The sequence below is a fragment of the Cygnus atratus genome, chromosome 19 (assembly GCF_013377495.2).
Source record: "Cygnus atratus isolate AKBS03 ecotype Queensland, Australia chromosome 19, CAtr_DNAZoo_HiC_assembly, whole genome shotgun sequence".
Classification (NCBI taxonomy): Eukaryota; Metazoa; Chordata; class Aves; order Anseriformes; family Anatidae; genus Cygnus; species Cygnus atratus.
The window spans coordinates 10,765,032-10,773,024 of NC_066380.1; the positions used below are offsets into that span (position 1 = coordinate 10,765,032).

The following is a 7,993-nucleotide window of genomic DNA, read 5'->3' on the forward strand; positions in this document are numbered from 1 at the left end:
TGAATTCAGGAGCACCTTGCAGTGCATGAGGATGAAGGTGTCCTTGAAATGGGATAACTAGATAAATGTCTTCCTGCTTTCCAGCCACGCAGTTTCCTTCCAGTGTGGATCTGGGGTTACTCTGCCGTTCTTGATATCTCTGGTGCATTTGCTGACTCTCCCAAACCTGACCATCAACCTTCCTAACACAGATGTGTGAGATACAGGAGGGAACATCTCAGAAAGGAAAAGTACATGTGTGACCTGAAACACTGGTTCTCCTCAAAGGAAAGCTTGCTATTGGCTTCCAGGGGTCTGGTTTCACTCGGCCTTCACAAATAAAAGGAAGAAACTCCCTGGAGGATGAGAGATGTAGGCAGGTAACAGTGCTATTAACAGCTAAAACCATTATTAAAACTATTATCACCGTCAAGTTTATTAAAATACCTCCAACTAAATAGACGTGTTAATAATGGCTACAAACAACGCCACAAGAGTTAGGTTGACTCATATGATGTCAAACATTTTCCCTCTCCACGGTCATGGTACCAGTCCCATATAGCCACTCGTTGCAAGACAGTATGCCAAAATCTGCATCACAGTGAAAATTGTTCCTAAGAGCTGGGAGAGCCAGAGAGTGAGTCATGGTTGCTGTTGATACCTACAAGATTTTCCTGAATGACAGCGGGTGCTAGAAATAGAAAATACAGTTAAGGAGCGGCTGAAACAGATAAATCAACCCAAAGTCCTGATTCATCACTTATTTGGCACTTTGCTATGTGGGAAAAAAGTCTTTGGCCTCCACATGAATAACACTGTGTCTTTAACAATGACGTAGCTTAGAAGAAAAATTTGAGCCAACACTGAAACATTCAATTGTGTGAAGCTGAAGCTTGTCTCCACAGTGCTGGGTATTTTTAGAAGTGGCAGGGATATTGCATGGATGCTGCAGAAACCTCTCCTTGTTCCTCCACTGCCTGACTCAAGGCAGCTGCAGCAGCGCTGGGCGAAGCTGCAGCTCAAGCAGACACGTAGAGAGAACAGGAGCGTTGTGTGTTTGAGAGGTTTGCCTGCATAATTTCCTGGAAACACCTTTTCCCATTAAGAAAAATTATACTTTCCTCCACAATTTTCTGGAAAGCAGGCAAGGAAGCCCTTCTCCCTGTCCCTGGGGACCCTATATTCCTGCTTATATGTGTTCCAGAAGAGCTTAAGCCTGTCTTTTTTTATCCTTGATGTCAGCTGGGTTCCCTTTTTTTTCATCACTAAATCATCACTGCTTTTAGATATACTATATTAACTTTTTCACCAGCTGCTGTAATTAATTTTGTTGTTGTTGCTGTTGTTCTTGTTTTAAATACTAAAATTAGTTGGCTAGTTACAAGGCTTGTCTTTATTTGTCTTCTCTTTTCTCTAGAGTAGCTGTGGAGAAGAGATTAAGCTCGGGATGGCCATCAAGGCAAAGAAAAAGAATGAAATGGAGGAAGACCTGGTTTCTGAGCCAGTACTGTGCTTTTGCTCAGCAGATATTTAGCAGGTGAACCTGTGAGTTGGTGTAAAACCGGCTGGGCCCTTTCTGTGTGGTCTGAGAAGGTCTGCATGACAATAACACTAGGAAAGGGAGGAGGCTGGTTTCTATCCCATGGGCAGAGGCTGGAGAGGGCTGAACAGAAAGCCCTCCTGTCCCATCCCCAGGCATGCTTTCTGCCAATCTCAGGGTTTTTGCTGCTCCAGTTGGTGTCCCTTTTCAAACAAAACTTTATATCAGGGCTACTCTACCAGTCCTTTACACAGATAATTATTTACTGATGTTTGCTGCTGCACCAAAGGGAGCATTTCTCTCAGTTAAACTGACCCCAAGTTTACATTTATTTCCAACATGAGCTCTACATTGGAAAGCCTCTTTAAGTGGCTGTTTACATCTTTATCAATTAAATAGTTTTTAAAAAGCATGTCTTAATTCCTTTTGGTTTTCAGTAAGTCCCGAAGTGCTAAGCCCAGCTTTGCCAGAACATTTAAGGCACTTTCTAAATCATTTCCTGAAGGCCAAATGTCCACCGAGCCATGCTGTGCTCAACACAATCATTTTTTCTTGCCAAAATAGCAAGAGCTTCCCAACTTCCCGGCAAAATGCAGTGCTAATTCCAAAATTGTACACGTTAAGACTCTTGAGCCCATTTCTGTGTGCCTCTTAGCATGGCCAATACATGGTGTGACCATTATTTATTAAACCGTATCAATCTCCTGGAGCCCAATAGTCCCAGGGGAGTCTCAGGAGTGCCCAGCTACGGGCTGGAGTTATGGCAATTTGCTCTTTTTGAGGCTTCCACCTTTGTCTTTATGATTAGCTTGATAATTACTTCATTGTAAAAAAAATCATCACCCTTGGAAGTAATTAATTTCTTGGAACCAAGCACGACAGATGGGCTTCTAATTTATTTGAAATCACCTAGGAAGCAGGGAAGTCTCTACCCCAATTTGATAAACCTAGCGTTTTAACTTGTCAGTTTGTTCCCTTTTGGTGTTCTGAGGAAATATCCCTTTGGGTATTTGATGCTGACTCGCTGCAGGGCTGAAAGGCTCAGGATGTGATCAGTTTGTTAAGCATGCTTTAATACTTTCGGGCACATTTCCTCTAGGCAGGATGTGCAAAAAAGCACGATAGGAGCCATTCTGCAGTGACGGCCGTCGGCGGCTGCTGAATTCATGACAGATTTATTAGGTTGGCCAGGTGCAGAGGTTCCCTGAAAACAGCTGGAGCTCTCCTCACCCCCTCTTGACAAGGAGGATTTCTCCCATGTTCCAGCTTGCTCCAGCCCCCTGCTCACTTTCCTGCCACTGGGTAAATCACTGCCCTCGATGCAGCCCTGTGGTGGTATGGATGTGTTATTTCTCATCTCTGCTCAGGCAACAGTTTCCATTCATCCTAGTGTCTGCCCATCTGCTCTCCAGCTCACTGAATCCTAAACTTTCCTTCCTGCAGATTAAAAGGACAGCTGGATTCTTGAATATTGGGAGAGAATGGATGGACAGCTGGGAGGTAACAAAGCCCCCAGGCAAGTAAATTGAGAGGATGAAACAAGAGCACGAGAGTTGGGGCTGCTCCGGAGCAGGGTGGGGAGCAGAGTGGGACCTCTGTGGGGTAGTGGGGTCTCCAGCCACAATCTACATGGGGAGGAGACAATGGGGGAATAACCCCTGGCTGTCATGCACAGGGAAAGTGGGGATGCCCTGATTTGACAGGGAACAAGTTCATTGCTCTGCTCTGCAATTTTGGCTCCTGATTCCAGCTGCACTCCCTAGGCCTGTTTGGCAGGAGAAACCATGGCCCCACAGTCCCCAAGGCAAAGCAAAATGCTTTTTGAAAGGCGTCAGGAATGCTGGTAGAAATTTCTGAAGAAAATCACAGTGAAAGTACCTACCTCTTTTTTGCTTTGGTCATAGCGTCAGTGGAAAACTGTCCCCTCTTTCGCCTCCCCTCCATATTCCCCAACATTTCTGCAGAAGTCTGACCTCTTCCAGGAATTAGTTGTTTCTTTTTCTTTTTTTCTTTTTTAATTATTTTTATTTTGTGTAAATCCAACTTTTTCCCTGGCCAAAGGTTTGTGTGGGAGGCTTCCGGATAGTTGCACTCTCTCTGTTGGGCGCGCATGAACCTAAATACTTGAGTGAGTGCTGGGGACAGATGATAACCAGAGGCTACTGAAAATGCGCAACCATTTAATATGCCATCATTAAACATGCAGTCATTGACAGAGAGGGGGGTGAAAGTCCCCAAGGCTCCCAGCCCAGTGGGGAGAAGCTCCCCAAAGGTGAGGGCTCTTCTGGCTCGTCCACTTCCCAGGGATATGCTTTAGCGTGGAGGAGCCACCCAGGGACAGTGTCACGGTTGCTGTGGCTTCCCCACCCACTCGTTCACTCCAGGATATGCCGGTCTTGAGCTCGGTCGTCCCTTCAGCCATAACAGGAGAAAAAACGGGGCGCAGACTGCTTGAATCCCTGACAATTTTCTGTCCTTGTGTTCTTGCTGGGAATGACTTAATCCACACTATTGTTTCCTACTCCACTTGAATTTCCACTTACCCACATTTCCATTCTTTCAGCAGTTCTTAAAATATTTTTTGACCTTTTTACCAGGAAAGAAAAGACACCCAACAATGCCTTTCTTGTTCAGTTTGGGTAAAGGTCATTCTTCCCCAACATATTTCTCTTTCTATTTATACAGAACTTAGCAAAAAGGAGAAAAATGTAGAGTTTACTCATCCTAAGGATAACGAAGATTTACTTACTGCAGCCCTTGCTCAGACTGGCCTTACCCCCGCTATGCTCATGCCTGTGTAGCTGTACTCGCGCTGTATTCAGCCCTTCCCAGCATGGGTTTTGTTCAGCTGCCCCAATAACCACCCTGATAACTGCTCGACACAGACTTGCTGCCCAAGCACACAGGAGCTTGCACACTGCAGTAGCCCTCGCTATGGGCTGTGCTGCTCTGTCCTCGCTGCTGCCCTTATCCCTAGTGGATTGAGACCAGAATGGAACTGCCAGGTTGTGAATTTACTTCCTTTATATATAGGTATAGTCTTAGAAAGAGGGGCAGGTCATGGGTGTATGGTCGCTTCCTTGACACCTTGTGCTGGGTTTTCTTTAGTAATGATTTCAGCTGGGACACTCAAAGGTTTCTGTCCTTTGCTGGGACTTGTTGACCCACCCTTGTACACCCTGCTGCGGGACACCTGTCTTCCCATCCTTTGGCCCAAATCCATCCCAATCTACGGAGGCATCTTTGCTTAGGAACTTAGTAGCCCATGGCTCCTTGGAGAGCACATCCAAGGGCAACCTCTCCAGGTGGCCTGAATCTCTCTCTCTCTGCATGCCTGTCTCCTCCTGGCCACTAAATGGGGTGACAGGGACCCATTTACCGACTTCAAAAGCTTCATCGGGGTGCACAGGTCTGGGGCAGGCACATAGGTTTTTAGGTCTGACAGGAGGAGTTGTGGCCACAAGAAATGCCATGAAGATCCCTGGTGATGACAGCAATGCATTGTGTTCTGCTGTCTTCCTGCCTGTGGCAAGGGGACCTTCTCAATTCCCCCTCTCTACAGGAGTTGGAATGGACAGATGGGAAAAAAAGCTTCCCCTAGCAGTGATCTGGTCAGAAAGAGAGGCAGAGATGGTCAGAAAGAGAGGCTGGTGGTATTAAACACTGAGCAGCAAGCCCAGAGAGGTGAAAGATTTGTTCAGTCCTGCTGTTCTTCCCCAGGCAAACATCTGAGGCTGCACTAGCTGAACTTCCCTCAACATCAGAATCCCTCAACACCTTGACTTCAACAAGAAAAGCTGCACTCAGGGACATCTCACCTGTGTCTGCTCCAGCTGCAATCTCCTGTCTCGTGGTGACACGGGACTTGTCAGCTCTGCAAACCTGCAGCAGTGGCTTCCATGGTTGCGTGTCCCTTGTGTAGATCTTGACAGTCTGCTCAAGTCTCATGTTCACTGGGACAGGGAGTGTGAAGATGACTTCCCAGGGTCTTTTAAATTCTGGTCTTCCTTTGACCCTGTATTTCTGACAGTGCAAAGTGGCTGGAAACCTCACACAACAAGGAAGAGTAGGGATAATCCCTGTGGGATTGTGCATCTGATTCTTCCTGTCCCAGGTCCCTGTAGCAGCTTCCAAATCTCCTTGTCCATTGGCACCATAGTTAAAGCAGTCCACTTAAAAAAAATCACAGCACGGATACAGTGTAAAACCAGACATGGGATATAAAAAGCATGCTTCTAAATTTAAAACTCTGTTAAAAGCTAATTTAAGCAGCTAATTACACTAAAAATGCATGAGCCCCAAATTTGCCAATTAAAAGTTAATTAAAAGAAAATTCAGTGAGCTTCAATTTGTCAGTTGAATCCATCTGCTTCCTGCAGCTTCCTGCAATCCCACAGCTTCAAAGCTCTCCCTGCACTGGGAACCATTCTGCAAGTCATGGCAATCAGACAGCTGTCCAAAACCCTCAAAAAGCCCAAAGCTCACTAAAACACAGGCACAATTAGCAGCCTCAGCCATTGGGAAGCTGCCCAAACAGCTCACAATAGAGGTGGCCCTTCAGGAGATGCAGTTTCTGGACAGGCTGGCCTGAGGCTGCAGCGGTGTGCCCACTGCATCGCACCTCAGTGACATGCACCAGAGTGAGGGGCCATGTGGTAGACAGGTCAGCAGGTCTGCACCCAGGCATCCATATTAATGAAACTACTCTCATGAAAACTCCTCTTTTTTCTAGCTTCACAAGGATTACCCCATCCTCTGCCTGCAGGCTGCAGAGTCGCCCCCTTGGAAGTGTGCCACCAGCTTGCCCCCGCTGCGACCGTGCTGCTGCTGCCCTGGAGCTCCGGTGGTGGCCTTGCTGGTGCCCTGGGGCTGCCTGGTCCTGGCTCACTTTTCTTCGCAGGAGGCAACAGGACCTAGGTGCTGGGTTGTTGCACTGGAGTAAGATTGCCTGGAGTTGCTGCGGTGGAGGATGGCAGCGTTGGCTGCTGTTAGCGGGCTCAGCCGAGCTGATCCACACGTGACTGCTGGTCACAATACGGGGCAATGTTCTGGGGCTCTCCTAGCTGTAATTGGCAGAGCATTACACTTTTCATCAGCCACACCTGGTGTAGGCTTTCTTATTGTGTTAGTTAAATAGAGCAACATTTTAACAGAAAAACAAATCTAGATATCAGCACGTTCACTTACAGCAGGAAAATCTGTAAAGGAGAACCGCCACCGGCACGGATTGATGCATTGCAGGGAGGATGGGCTCTGCTCTGCTCTTATCCTGTGTAGTGGGAACTAAACAAAAGAGGAATAGAACAGGATGCTCAGGTTCTTTGCTGCTAACTCCAATGAGTTAGTGTAGTTCATAGGTTTGGCATGCTCAGCTTGAGATCAAAGAAACTCATCTCCAAAATAAGAAAAAAAAGGCACTTCTGGCCCTCCCTCTTGAGCTCAGACAGCTCATGTTCTTCAGAGCAGAAGAAAGATTTTCACTAAACTTGCCTCAACTTTAATTTAAATTTCAAATAGACGCAAATTAATGCTCCACAGTCCAGCCTCTGCTGTCATACAGACTGATTTTCTGCAGAGCTGGCCATTATGCATGCAGTGATGCTACCACCTTCAGTACATGAGCATCTAGCGGTAACGATCTGGCCAGAACGGTGACATTCAGCAGCTCTGCATTTTGGGCAGCTGAATAACTCAAGGGGTGCATTGGAAGGCAGCTAATGCACCCCTCATCCCGTTCACTGATGTCTTTGAGCTGGGACCTGGCTCCTTGATTTTCATCACCTGCATCTCTGCAGCTGCCACCCCCCAGCGCCAACAGTACATTCAGGGCTTTGCTTTGATCTCTCTTTGTGTTAATTTTCTTGACTGCCCATGTGTTTCCCAGCTGCAAGTCTTCAACTTTCTTTGTGATTTTTTCCCCACTCACTTTCCCCCCCCCCCTCACTGTGTGAGTGCTTTTATTCTGGTCCCAGCTGCGTTTATCCTTCATGCAACCTATTTTGTCTCCTGTTTCCAAACAGCAGTGTGATGGTCTGCATGTCAGCTACATGGGGGAATTAAGATGTGCTGTGGTGGTGAGGGAAAGCAAGCAGCTTCTGAGGATGGCTGTACAAAGCAGAAATGGTGAACAGCTTCAGGCACACGCTTCCCCAAAGCAACAAAGGGAACTTGCCCCGCCAGGCAAAGCCTGGGGATTTAGCAAGATTACAGTGGCCATGACCCAGAGGGACTGAAGGTCTGGCCCGAAACATGCCAGCACATTTCTAACCAAGCACGGCACGCGTGCCATTCTGCAGTGATGTTTGGAGGCACTGTGCTTGCAGAAAAGTGTGAGGTTAAGTGGAAGAGAGAAAGTCACCATATCAAGGCCTAAAAGTTGGGAGCAGGTGGCTCATGTGATGGGGTGAGCAGTGACCACAGCACGTAGCCTTGGGCCAGGCAGGTCTCCGGACCCAGAGGAAAGAACAGCAGAGC

The 7,993-nt window shown here is 47.2% G+C and overlaps 1 long non-coding RNA gene across 1 annotated transcript; it reads left to right on the forward strand.

Moving 5' to 3' along the window:
* The first annotated feature begins 950 nt into the window (after positions 1-950).
* On the forward strand, positions 951-3,036 carry LOC118257099 (uncharacterized). Its single transcript, XR_004781464.1, has 3 exons — positions 951-1,043; positions 1,397-1,516; positions 2,963-3,036. It is a non-coding gene; the product is annotated as an uncharacterized LOC118257099 (long non-coding RNA).
* Positions 3,037-7,993: the final 4,957 nt, after the last annotated feature.